This window comes from Bactrocera dorsalis, chromosome 2 (assembly GCF_023373825.1).
Source record: "Bactrocera dorsalis isolate Fly_Bdor chromosome 2, ASM2337382v1, whole genome shotgun sequence".
Taxonomy (NCBI): Eukaryota; Metazoa; Arthropoda; class Insecta; order Diptera; family Tephritidae; genus Bactrocera; species Bactrocera dorsalis.
In genome coordinates, this window is record NC_064304.1 from 68,416,649 (window position 1) to 68,428,239 (window position 11,591).

Here is an 11,591-nt window from a genome sequence, read left to right on the forward strand (position 1 = left end):
AGATGTTCGAGCAGCAAGCGAAGCGGTGACAATCGGCGATCGTTTGTTCGTTTCTTTCGGCACAGCTCGGCTTTTCTACCAACAACACAACGTTGCCATGCTTATGCTGTTGTTGTTTTTGTAGAACAATATTTCAATTTTTGGCTGGTGACATATTTACATGAGTGCGCATATGTACGTTTGTATGTTTGTGCATTATTGAAGTTATACTTCTTTTTCTTTCGTTTGTCTTTCATTTCTGCGAATTCTCAACTATTTTGTGTAACTTTTGGTTGAAATACTCTGCGTTGGCCGTTGAAAAATTAAGGCTATACTTTACAGGATCATTTCTGTAGTTAGACTTCATTTACATTTTTTGGAAATCGACCCGCGATGACGAGGTATATCGTTTTATCTGACATCGTGAGGTTTATGAACTTCATTTCTAATTTTGTCTTGTGGCATATTAGAAATGATGTTTCTTCGTAAATCGCTCACTTACAACGGATAAAACGACTTCTGAGTGGTGATTTTCATGAATAGATTCCAAGGTTTTACACAAAAAAAAAAAGGCGCGTGGAGTCCCTACGCGCGGAAGAAGTTATACTTCTTAGAGATATTCAGAAATGCATGTCATTTTGTATGAAAGAAAACACACAAAACACAAAAAAAAGGCGCGTGGAGTCCCTACGCGCGGAAGAAGTTATACTTCTTAGTGATATTCAGAAATGCATATCATTTTGTATGAAAGAAAACTAGAAAACTTAAATTCACATTTTATAAATTTATTATGCACATAAAATGAAGAATAAAGCAAAGTCTAATGAAGGAATTTTGACTCGGAAAGTAGTTTTGTCTCTTCGTTGCGGAAGAGAATATGCAGCGTAATCATCTCTCTTTTGTTCTTCGCCAATTTGGCTGCCTTGTGAAGATCAATTTTTTGTTGGTGACATATTCATATGTGTACGCATATGTATGTTTGTATGCTTATGCATTATTTGTTCGGCAATGTATGCAAATGTATGTACATATAGTATATTGATAAGTGATGAAAATATGATTTCAATTTCTGACCGCGCACATGCGTATACATACACTTACATGAGCATGTGCAGATACACAAGATAGGATAGAAGACGTATGCCTTTTAACATCGTATACTATACAAATAAATATTTTTCTTACTAATAGAAATTAAATTTATGACAGCAATATACATATACATAATATTGCTGTGATAAAATTAATTTCTATTAGTAAGAAAAATATTTATTTGTATTGTATACGATGTTAAAAGCAAAAAATTAAAAATTTATTCTGTCGAGATTCGAACCTGCGGTACTCGTATCATCTTGACTTTCCAAGCGCTTGCCACCAACACCACCATTGACGCGTAGGTTGCACTGACTTAAGTATGATTTGGTTATGCATGTAAGAAACATACGATGGTTCTAATAATTTTGTTTAAGTATAGAAATATGCTTTTGTAGAACATTTGCTTTTTGCAAACATACAGACAAATGTGCAAACGACAGAATATATGTATGTATGATTGTTTCACATTTTGCTTCTGAATATCAATAAGAAGTATAACTTCTTCCGCGCGTAGGGACTCCACCCACCTTATTAAAAAAAAAAAACAAAATAACAATAATCAATAAAGTAAATTAGACCGGGAACCACTAATAAGTGTTACAATTTTACCAGTCATACCGTTGCGGTAGTATAACAGCACGACCACTACGCGTTCTATGAGTATAAGGTTCTGGAATTGCCTCTACAGCGCTACTATCATTTGAATCTGAATCATCACTTTCAGCGGTTTCATATTCTGATGATGAATTATGATAATTCTCAATTTCACGCTCCACTGGAAGTACAGATTCGTCTGCAATTACATTGTTCATGGGTATTTTCCCATTTTGACTATTTTCTATAATCATTGGCCCTGCGATTTGTATTTCTGGAAAATTATCTAGCTGTCCGCTAGCTTGCTTTGTGGATATCTTGGACTTGAGTATTTAAATTTAACATTAAAATCCCGTAAAAAATTTTTAAATTCCGACGAGTTGAACGGAACATTGTCACTTTTAATGATCGATGGATATTCGATCGTGTTAAATATGGTACAAAATAGTTCAATTAAATGTCCAGAAGTTTTGCTGTTGACCCTGGTCGATACCAAAAAATTGGAAAATGCGTCCACTATTGAGATGTAGTCCCTACCGGCATGTTCAAATAAATCCACGGATGCAATATGATATGGATATTTGGGATTTATTTCCTGAACCAATGGTTCTTTTTGATTGTTACGTTTGAATTTCTCACAATTGTTGCATGATGCAATCATTTCTTTAATTTGAGTGCTCATTCCTGGCCAAAAGTATAACATTCTAGCTCTCGCAAGTGTTTTTTTAATCCCGAGATGTGGTTCATGCAACCACTTGACTATTTTTCCCCGCAAACTAGTTGGAATCACCAATTTATGGTTCTTAAACAATAAACCAGTTTCAAAGTGTAGTTCCGATTTCACCTTATGAAACTTTCGACAAAAATCAGGATTCGATATTCTGGTCATTCGTTTGTTACATATTTACACATTTGTTTGAGGTTTTCATACGAATTTAATGACCGCTTTAAGCATTCGTAATTGTCTTTTGACACGCAAGCCGATTTTGTAATCCGGTGAATAGCCGCACTCATTTCATCTCTAATCTCATCATCCTCCTCCCCTCCTGAGATCACGTCCAACTGTGCACGAGAAAGACAATCAGCTAACAACATAATTTTTCCGGGTTTATAAATGATTTTCATTTTCGGATATCTTAATAATACCATGAACATTCTTTGCAATCTTGGTGTGACACTATCGATATCACGCAAGTCTAATGTTTCAAGTGGTTTGTGATCACTTTCAATTATGAACTCGCGCCCATAAATAAAATTTTTAAAACGTGTGCATGCAAAAACCACGGCCAAAAGTTCCTTTTCAATTTGTGCCCACCTCTGTTCGCTTTTGCTTAGGGTCCTAGATGCAAAAGCAATTGGGTGACTGTCTTGCAATAGGGACGATCCAAGTCCATCTTTTGACGCATCTGTCTGAATGACAATCGGTTTCTCTGAATCAAATGTTTTTAAAACCGGGTCTGATGTGATAATCAATAATAACTTATCGAATTCGCGTCGGACTAAAAACTCAAACACAACATCTTTTCCAGTTAATTTTCTCAATTCTGCCGTGAGTTTTGATAGATTCGGAATAAACTTTGCCAAATACTTGCATAGGCCCAGCAAACGCATTACACCATGTTTATCAATTGGTTTCTTCATTTTAAGTATAGCTTCAATGTGCTTGTGAACCGGTTGAATCTTACCACTCGATAAAATGTGGCCCATAAATTTTACTTCAGATTTACGATACTGAATTTTTTTCGGGTTGAGTTTAACATTATATATACGTGCACGCCCAAGAACAATTGCCAAGGTTTTATCATGTTCCCCCTTATCTGACGCCATGACTCCAATATCATCAAAATAAACTAAGACTCCAGGAATATCACCAAAAATTTGAATTATGCGTCTTTAGAAAATTTCCGGAGAAATGTTCAACCCAAAAGGAAGTCTTTTGAATTTGTATCGACCAAAAGGTGTCATGAATGTTGTTAACTTTGAACTCCTTTCATCCAACTCTAATTGCCAAAACCCGTTTGAGCAATCCAAAACAGTGAATATTTCTTTATTTGCTAATTCCGAGGTGAGATTGTTAATAGTTGGAATCAAAAAATGTTCGCGCCTAAGGCACTTATTAAGTGGTTTTGGATCTATACAAATCCGCAAATCGCCGTTTGATTTTTCTACCACTTGCAAATTATTGACCCAGTCAGTTGGGTGAGATACCGGTGAAATGATTCCTTTGTCACCATCTCATCAAGCTTTGGTTTAAGTTTTTAACGATTGTATCCGGAAAACGCTTTCTATAATGAACAACAGGTTTTGAATTTTCCTGCAAATGTATCGTTATTTGCCCAGGAATTTTTCCCAGCCCAGTGAAAACATCGTTATGTTTACTCATAAACTGGTCCCTTTCATTCGCGAATCGAATCGATTCGATATCCAGTCTTTTAATTAATCCAAGTTCAATGCATGTTTCAAGACCCAGTATCGGTGCAAATGTACTATCAACAACAACAAACTCTACTATTCGCTCAAAATGAGATTTTACAGCCATAAGTTTAATCTTGACAATACCAAAAATTTTAACTTTATTTTTACTATAATCGAATACAGGGAAGTCATTTTGTTCATTGTTCATTTTGATTTTCATTTCATTGGCAATATTTAATGGAACGCAGTTGACATACGCTCCCGTATCAATTTTAAATTTAACTAGACTACTTCCTATTTGGTATGTCTTAGTCCATTTTTTTTATTTCCTCCAAATGAATTTATCCTAAAATTTGTATTTTTAATACTAAGTAACTTATTTTCTATATTTTGGAGTCTTGTTGACGCCTTACATGATAAATCAGCCCAACTAATATTGTCAACCCGTTGTTTTTCCTTTGATTTGGATTCCGATGTACTTGCCTCCGATCTGGCTCCCTTTTTACGTCACATCTTGCGAAAATTACCCTTTTTAACGCATTGGCTGAACATTTACTTTTGTGACCCGGCTTCCAATCACCACCACAGTTGAAACAAAATCGCCGATTGTAATTGACTGCCTTGACTGAGTTACGATAGTCTCACCATCTACCACAGCTGAAATCGACTGCTTTGACGTTAAAATACCCTTGTTCACTTTCGCTGCTTCAAATGTCTTGCACACATCAATTACGCGATCCAATTTTTCATCCCGTCCATCGAACAATTTTAGCTGAAGTTTCTTGTCAGAAACCCCAGTTATGATACGGTCACGTAACATTCGATCTTCGTACGATAATTTGCAAGTGCAATTGAATTCACAAGGATCGACTTGAGTTCGCAGTTCGGTTAAGAATTCACTGAACGGTTGATGTTCTTTTTGCACCATGTTGTTAAATTTGTACGATTCCATTGTCAAATTCTTTTGCGGCAGACAATGTTCATCGAATGCTTTCATCACTTCACACAATGTGCGTTGCTTTATTTCATTGCCTGCTGCTGGTACATGTCTTTTTGTCGTGATTGTACCCAACAATGCCTTTTGAGACCCATCATTTCGAAACAAAGTGTCGTAGATGTTAGCACCTTTGGTCCCAATCAACCACAGAAAAATTTATATTTTTTTGTTCAGCTACGCTGTCCTTGTTGTTTGCCATCATGTAGGAAATCACGTTTCCAGTTCTTCCAATCCGATGATATATTTGCACAATCCAACTTTCGCAATGGTTTTCGTATATCCGCCATGCTCAATTTTTTTTTCCGATGAAATTGTTGTTTGCTTGACAACGCTAACTGTATATTCCAATGCACGCCGCAATGCAATGGCCCGATGATGAAATTCATAAAGTTTTAGAATTATTTCCAAATTCCAATTAAGTTTTTTTTTTTTCAGAAACAAAATAGATTTTTTTACTTCTGACACCATGTAACAAGTCTGTACTTGAATTAAAACAATGTATTTTGTAGAAAATGAATAATCGACGCTTTATTTTATAGGTCCCAATACACGTGTTTCTTATTAAGCAGTTAACGCTGAATTGAGTAAATGTGACAGCCAACAACCATTACAGGGTTGCCATAGTGTGGCGTTTATTCTCACATTTCAAGTCAGAGACGAAGGCTATTATTAGCAAAAGTGACTCAGTCAATAGTCATGCACCAGTGTGGGCTAATGCGCTAAAGCAAAAAACGTATGCGAAACCAGTAAGGTCTTTATTTCGATTAAGTTACCTGTCCTTTCCGTACGGTGCCGCAGGAGTTATTTCAAACATAATGCCACCTGAAATAATGGATCGTGAATTAAAAAAAGTGAACAGTAAAAGCAAAAGTAACGGAAAACCTCTAACAGCTAGAGAGCGCGAGGAAAAAAGACAGTACAGTCTAAAAGAATGTCAATCAATGTGGGATTCAACGCCCAAAGGACGAGGACAGGTTGATTGAAAATGTGGAAACCTGGGTTAGCAGAAAGCATGGCGACGTTGATTTTTACTTGACGCAGTTATTAAGTGGTCATGGCAGTTTTAGGGAATCATTTTCTTCTTCTTTACTGGCGTAGACACCGCTTACGCGATTATAGCCGAGTTAACAACAGCGCGCCAGTCGTTTCTTCTCTTCGCTACGTGGCGCCAATTGGATATTCCAAGCGAAGCCAGGCCCTTCTGCACTTGGTCCTTCCAACGGAGTGGAGGTCTTCCTCTTCCTCTGCTTCCCGCGGTGGGTACTGTGTCAAATACTTTCAGAACTGGAGTGTTTTCATCCATCCGGACAACATGACCTAGCCAGCGTAGCCGCTGTCTTTTAATTCACTGAACTATGTCAATCGAATCGAATCGAACGCGATATTCGCCGTGGCCAATGCGCAAAGGACCATAAATCTTTCGAAGAACCTTTCTCTCGAAAACTCGTAACGTCGACTCATCGGTTGTTGTCATCGTCCAAGCCTCTGCACCATAGAGCGGGACGGGAATTATGAGTGACTTATAGAGTTTGGATTTGTTTGTCGAGAGAGGACTTTATTTTCAATTGCCTACTTAATCCGAAGTAGTGGCTGTTAGCAAGAGATATTCTGCGTTGGATTTCTAGGCTGACATTGTTGTTGTTGTTAATGCTGGTTCCTAAATATACGAAATTATCCACAACTTCAAAGTTATGACTGTCAACAGTGACGTGAGAGCGACTGTTTGTTTGATGACAGGAGATATTTCGTCTTGCCCTCGTTCACTGCCGACCTATCTACTCTGCTTCCTTGTCCAGTATGGAGAAAGCAGAACTAACGGCGTGGGTGTTGAGGCCGATGATATCAATATCATCGGGATACGCCACCAGCTGTACACTCTTTTAAAAGATTGTACCTGCTCGATTAAGTTCTGCAGCTCGCCACACTGATAAGGTCCAATCAGTTTGTTGGCGGTAGACTTTAATCTTTCACATCTTTTAGGGAATACCTCCACAAATATGGCCATGATGAGGTAGAAATATGCTCATCTTGTGGTTATGGAAAAGAGAATGCTGAACATATCTTTTTCCATTGCACAAAATATGAGAAAGATAGGACGATCTTAGAAACGGAAATTTCTGAAAGAATAATGGCAGATAACATAGTGCCACACATGCTGCGGTCAAAGCAGGTGTGGAACCATGCTAAGCACTGGGCCGCTAAGGTTATTCAAGAGCAGCGAAGACTAGAGCGACTGCGATATAGCGAGGCAAACACCCAAAACCAGTTCGAAAATCCCCGAGACGTTATAGTGAATAGGTTTAGCTTGCTCTGCGATATAATACTTAATCGGTAGTTCCGCAAGGCAATTTATTACAGCTATGAGTCGTTATTGAGATGTTTTTTTTAGTGCGTTAAAATCCCACACAATTGTTGTAAGGGCAACAGTGTCTTTTGTTGAGTGTTTTACATCTCGCCGTAAAAAAAAAACTACAAAAAAAACATATGTTATGTAATATGTATCATTATGTATGTTATAAACATGCATTTGTTGTATACATACAACAAATGTATGTATAAATGTATGTACGTACTCGATGAAGTTTCCATTGTTTACGCATCGAAAATTTATAACATGCTCATATTTTCGAAGCGGAACCGCAATTTCACATCGATTCAAACAATCGTCGCAACGCTATGAACTTTCATGTCATAATACAATTTTAACCGAAGCCAGCCATACCGTTTACTTGATAGTAATTGCCGAAGAACACATTGTTCATGTTGCATCAAATCAGTTGACGCTGGCGGGTACTCGAATTGATCAACAATGTTGTCTATGATGAACTGAATTGATTTTATTGTGTTTTTGGCACGAGTGTTTGTTCTAATTTAATCATACTCGTCGCAGCTCTCTGGGGGGCATGTCAACAAAAAGAACAAAACGCATAATGTTTGTAAATTTGTCTACACACAACTTTGTATGTAAATATGAACACTTATTGTTTCATGCGAAATATCCCTTTTCACGAGCAATGAATGAAAATGTTGTTTTTGCTGGTTTGACTCTAAATTTGGCTATTTGGCTGCCATATTGACTTGTGACGCTACTGATGCTATATGAGACGATTGTTGTTTTTGTAGAACAATGTTTCCAGTTCTTGTGGATGACATATTTACATATGTACGCATATGTGTATGTAGGTACGTGTATACCATACACTACCATACATACACATTAGGGTGTCCGTTATTTACCAAATTGATTATTTTTGATGAGACGCCCCCTAAACTTTTAGTTTTCCATCTAAAAAAAAATATCAGACCATAAAAAGCCCTTAATTTTCATAATAAACCTTGCCCCAAACACGATACATTTCCCATGGAAATTACATGGGATTTTGCCACATTTTACAAATATTTTTTTTTCTCTGGAACTTTCTTGTTTGTAGGAATAAAAAAGTCATATTCTTATACAGAATTGAATGCTTTACAAAAACCGTCCGGACAATTTTTCGATATACTCACCCCTTTAAAAGTTATTCAAGGTTAAACTTCTGGGTAATTTCTGGAATTTTCGAGCTTTTACGGAAAATTGAAATTTTTTTTGTAAAATTCAATTGTTTTGTTCGACGTTTTTTGTAGAGCATTCAATTCTGTATAAGAATATGATTTTTTTATTCCTACAAACGAGAAAGTTCCAGAGAAAAAAAATATTTGTAAGAAGTGGCAAAATCCCATGTAATTTCCATGGGAAATGTATCGTGTTTGGTGCAAGGTTTATTATGAAATTTAAGGGCTTTTTATGGTCTGATATTTTTCTTTAGATGGAAAACTAAAAGTTTAGGGGGCGTCTCGTCAAAAATAATCAATTTGGTAAATAACGGACACCCTAATACACATGTACACATATCCCCGGTGGGCCTTTAAATTTCCCGTGGGAATAGTCACCGTCGCTGAGCTTTAAGAGACCGGGGGAGTCGGCAGGTCACGGATAGCCGGACAGCCTGTAGTAACAGATTAGTTGCGAAATAAATTTAAACGAATAAGCAATCCCTGACGAGAAGCGGAGGAAGTGGAGTTTGCGACAGCGGGCGAATCGACACCGCCCCTTTGAAGTATGTGTCCCCCGCAACACACAAGGGCACGTTGTGTAATAAAAAAATCCAGGCGCGACGGACCCATAATGGGCGGTTTCCTGGTTAGTGTCTGTTCACCATGTTAGGTGCGGCTGATATTACAACGTAACCGGTAAACAGCGCGGCGCACTGGGAGTCTCTGGATATCTTGACAGCAATGTCTCCGCTGGTAGGATGGAAAGGGAGATGTAAGCATGCTCTGCCGAGGTGTTAGCCGCGTGGTGTATCAGTAAACAGCCATTTCGGTCCCTGATCAGGGAGTGTGCATTCGACGCAGGAGTAGTAGCCTGCGTTGCCCCGGGTGAGCGCCGGGCCGTCTATGTCTTCCGGGACTGGTAAAGCGAAGGACAGGCCTCAGGGAACTGGGGTAGGAGCATAGTCTCCGATTGTATACCCATTCCTGTCTATTTTGGCCCGCCCCCCTACTCACGATGCGCTTGTTTGTGAAAATACACCAAAACCAATAGCATAGTGTACCTGACTGCATGATAAGCAACGGCACTCAAAGCCCTGGCAGCATGTTTTTAGAAACGGATTTATTCAGGAAAACGACGACCATTAAGGGATCTAGCGAAGCTGACCACTTCAACCGTGCACCAAGATTGATGCGATCACCAAAACTGGCGCTAGTTGTTGAAAAGCCTGTAAGAGCGAGGTCGTCACCACCTACGCTGCAAGACAGCACGCCTCAGTCGAAACCATCGCAACCGAAGGGTGACATTATGTCCGAACTAGGGGACACGATCAAGAGGCTAACAGAAGCAATAAAGCTGCCTCAACGATCGATTAATAATCAGATCCGTGACCTACTTACTTCTGTCACAAGACTCCACGCACGCGCCCAAAGTGAATACAACAGAGTCAAGGAAAGCAGACGAAATTCCCCCCTAAGGCTCACAGGAACAGACTCAACGCCGAAGAGACATCGCGAGGATGTGCAGCTATCCCGAAAGACGCCGCCTAAAAAAATTCTGCCAAGAGGAAGCCCAAAAGAGGAGCACCACGTGCAAGAGGAATGAAGGAAACATTCCTACAAAAGAACGGAAGGAAGAGGAAAAGGCAAATGAATGGAAGCAGGTGAAACGAAAACCACAAAACCCGATTAAAAGGGCTGGTTTTGTTCCACGTCCGAGGCCCGATGCAATTATCATTGCGCGCACTGGAAACATGTCGTACAGCGATATGCTTAGAGCCGTTAAAAAAGAAGATGCTCTGAAAGGGCTTGGCGAGAACGTTTGGCGGATTCGAAAAACGGTAAAAATCGAAATACTGCTTGAAATGAAGAACGCCCAGATGAAAAACACGGGAGCATATGAAAGGGAGATATGCAAAGAGACCTAGACGAAATAACCACCAAAGAAGACATTGCGGTGGCAATACGCTCACAAATTAAAGAGCTGAAATGCCATCAAAACCATCAGACAGGCGTACGCAGGCACGCAGACGGCAGTCATCAGCCTTCCCGCAGCGGACTCAAAACGGCTGCTTGATGCTCATAAGTTCAAGACTGGTTGGGTGGTCTGAAGAATAAGGGAAAACCCGTACCTCAGAAAATGTTTCAGTTGCCTGCAATACGGCCATCTGGCGAGGGCATGTACGAGTGAGGAAGATCGAAACACATGTTGTGCTAAATGTGGTGAAAAGGGACATTTCGCAAAGGAATGTGATAAAAGCCCATCGTGTGCAGCAAGCAAAAGCAGCGGGAAAAAGGAGACAGAACACCGGATCAGAATTTGGAAGTGTCTTCTATATCAAGCGGCGTGTAAAAAGCGTTGTCCAAATTAACCTAAACAACTGTGAAGCGGCTCAAGAGCTGCTGAAACAAACAATATTCGAAGAAAAGATGGATGTGGCGATATTGTGTGAGCACTATAAAAAATATAAACGCTGGCACGTGGATCTCCAACAAGGAACAACAAGGAAAGCAAAGCTGCCATATGGGCCTGTGGGGGGGCAACGCTTTCCAAGATAAGCCGCTTCTTGGAAGATCTTACTATACACGAGCGAAAATAGGTGGCATTTATTTCTACAGCTGCTATATTCCCCCGAGTGTGTTGCAAGGAAACTACGAAATAATTCTCGATGTACTAGTCCAAGACGCCCTCACTACCACGCCAAATGTGATAGTAGGCATGGGCAATTGAATGGGGTAGTAGCTACACAAACAGACGGGGTAAGGCTCTACTCAAAGCGTTTTCTGTGTTAGAGGCCGTGCTGCTCAATACCGGCGGTAGAAATACTTTTGAAAAGGATAGACGTGGATCGATAATATTTATATATCAAATTCGCTAGCAGCAGGCTGGTTCGATCTGCAAATTCTAAGGTGTGCGACTTTTACACACACAGCGATCACCTAGCAATCTTGCTAGAAATCCGTAAACAAATACAAACTC

At 39.3% G+C, this 11,591-nt stretch overlaps 1 pseudogene; it reads left to right on the forward strand.

Moving 5' to 3' along the window:
- The first annotated feature begins 304 nt into the window (after positions 1-304).
- On the forward strand, positions 305-507 carry LOC125776950 (small nucleolar RNA U3; annotated as a pseudogene).
- Positions 508-11,591: the final 11,084 nt, after the last annotated feature.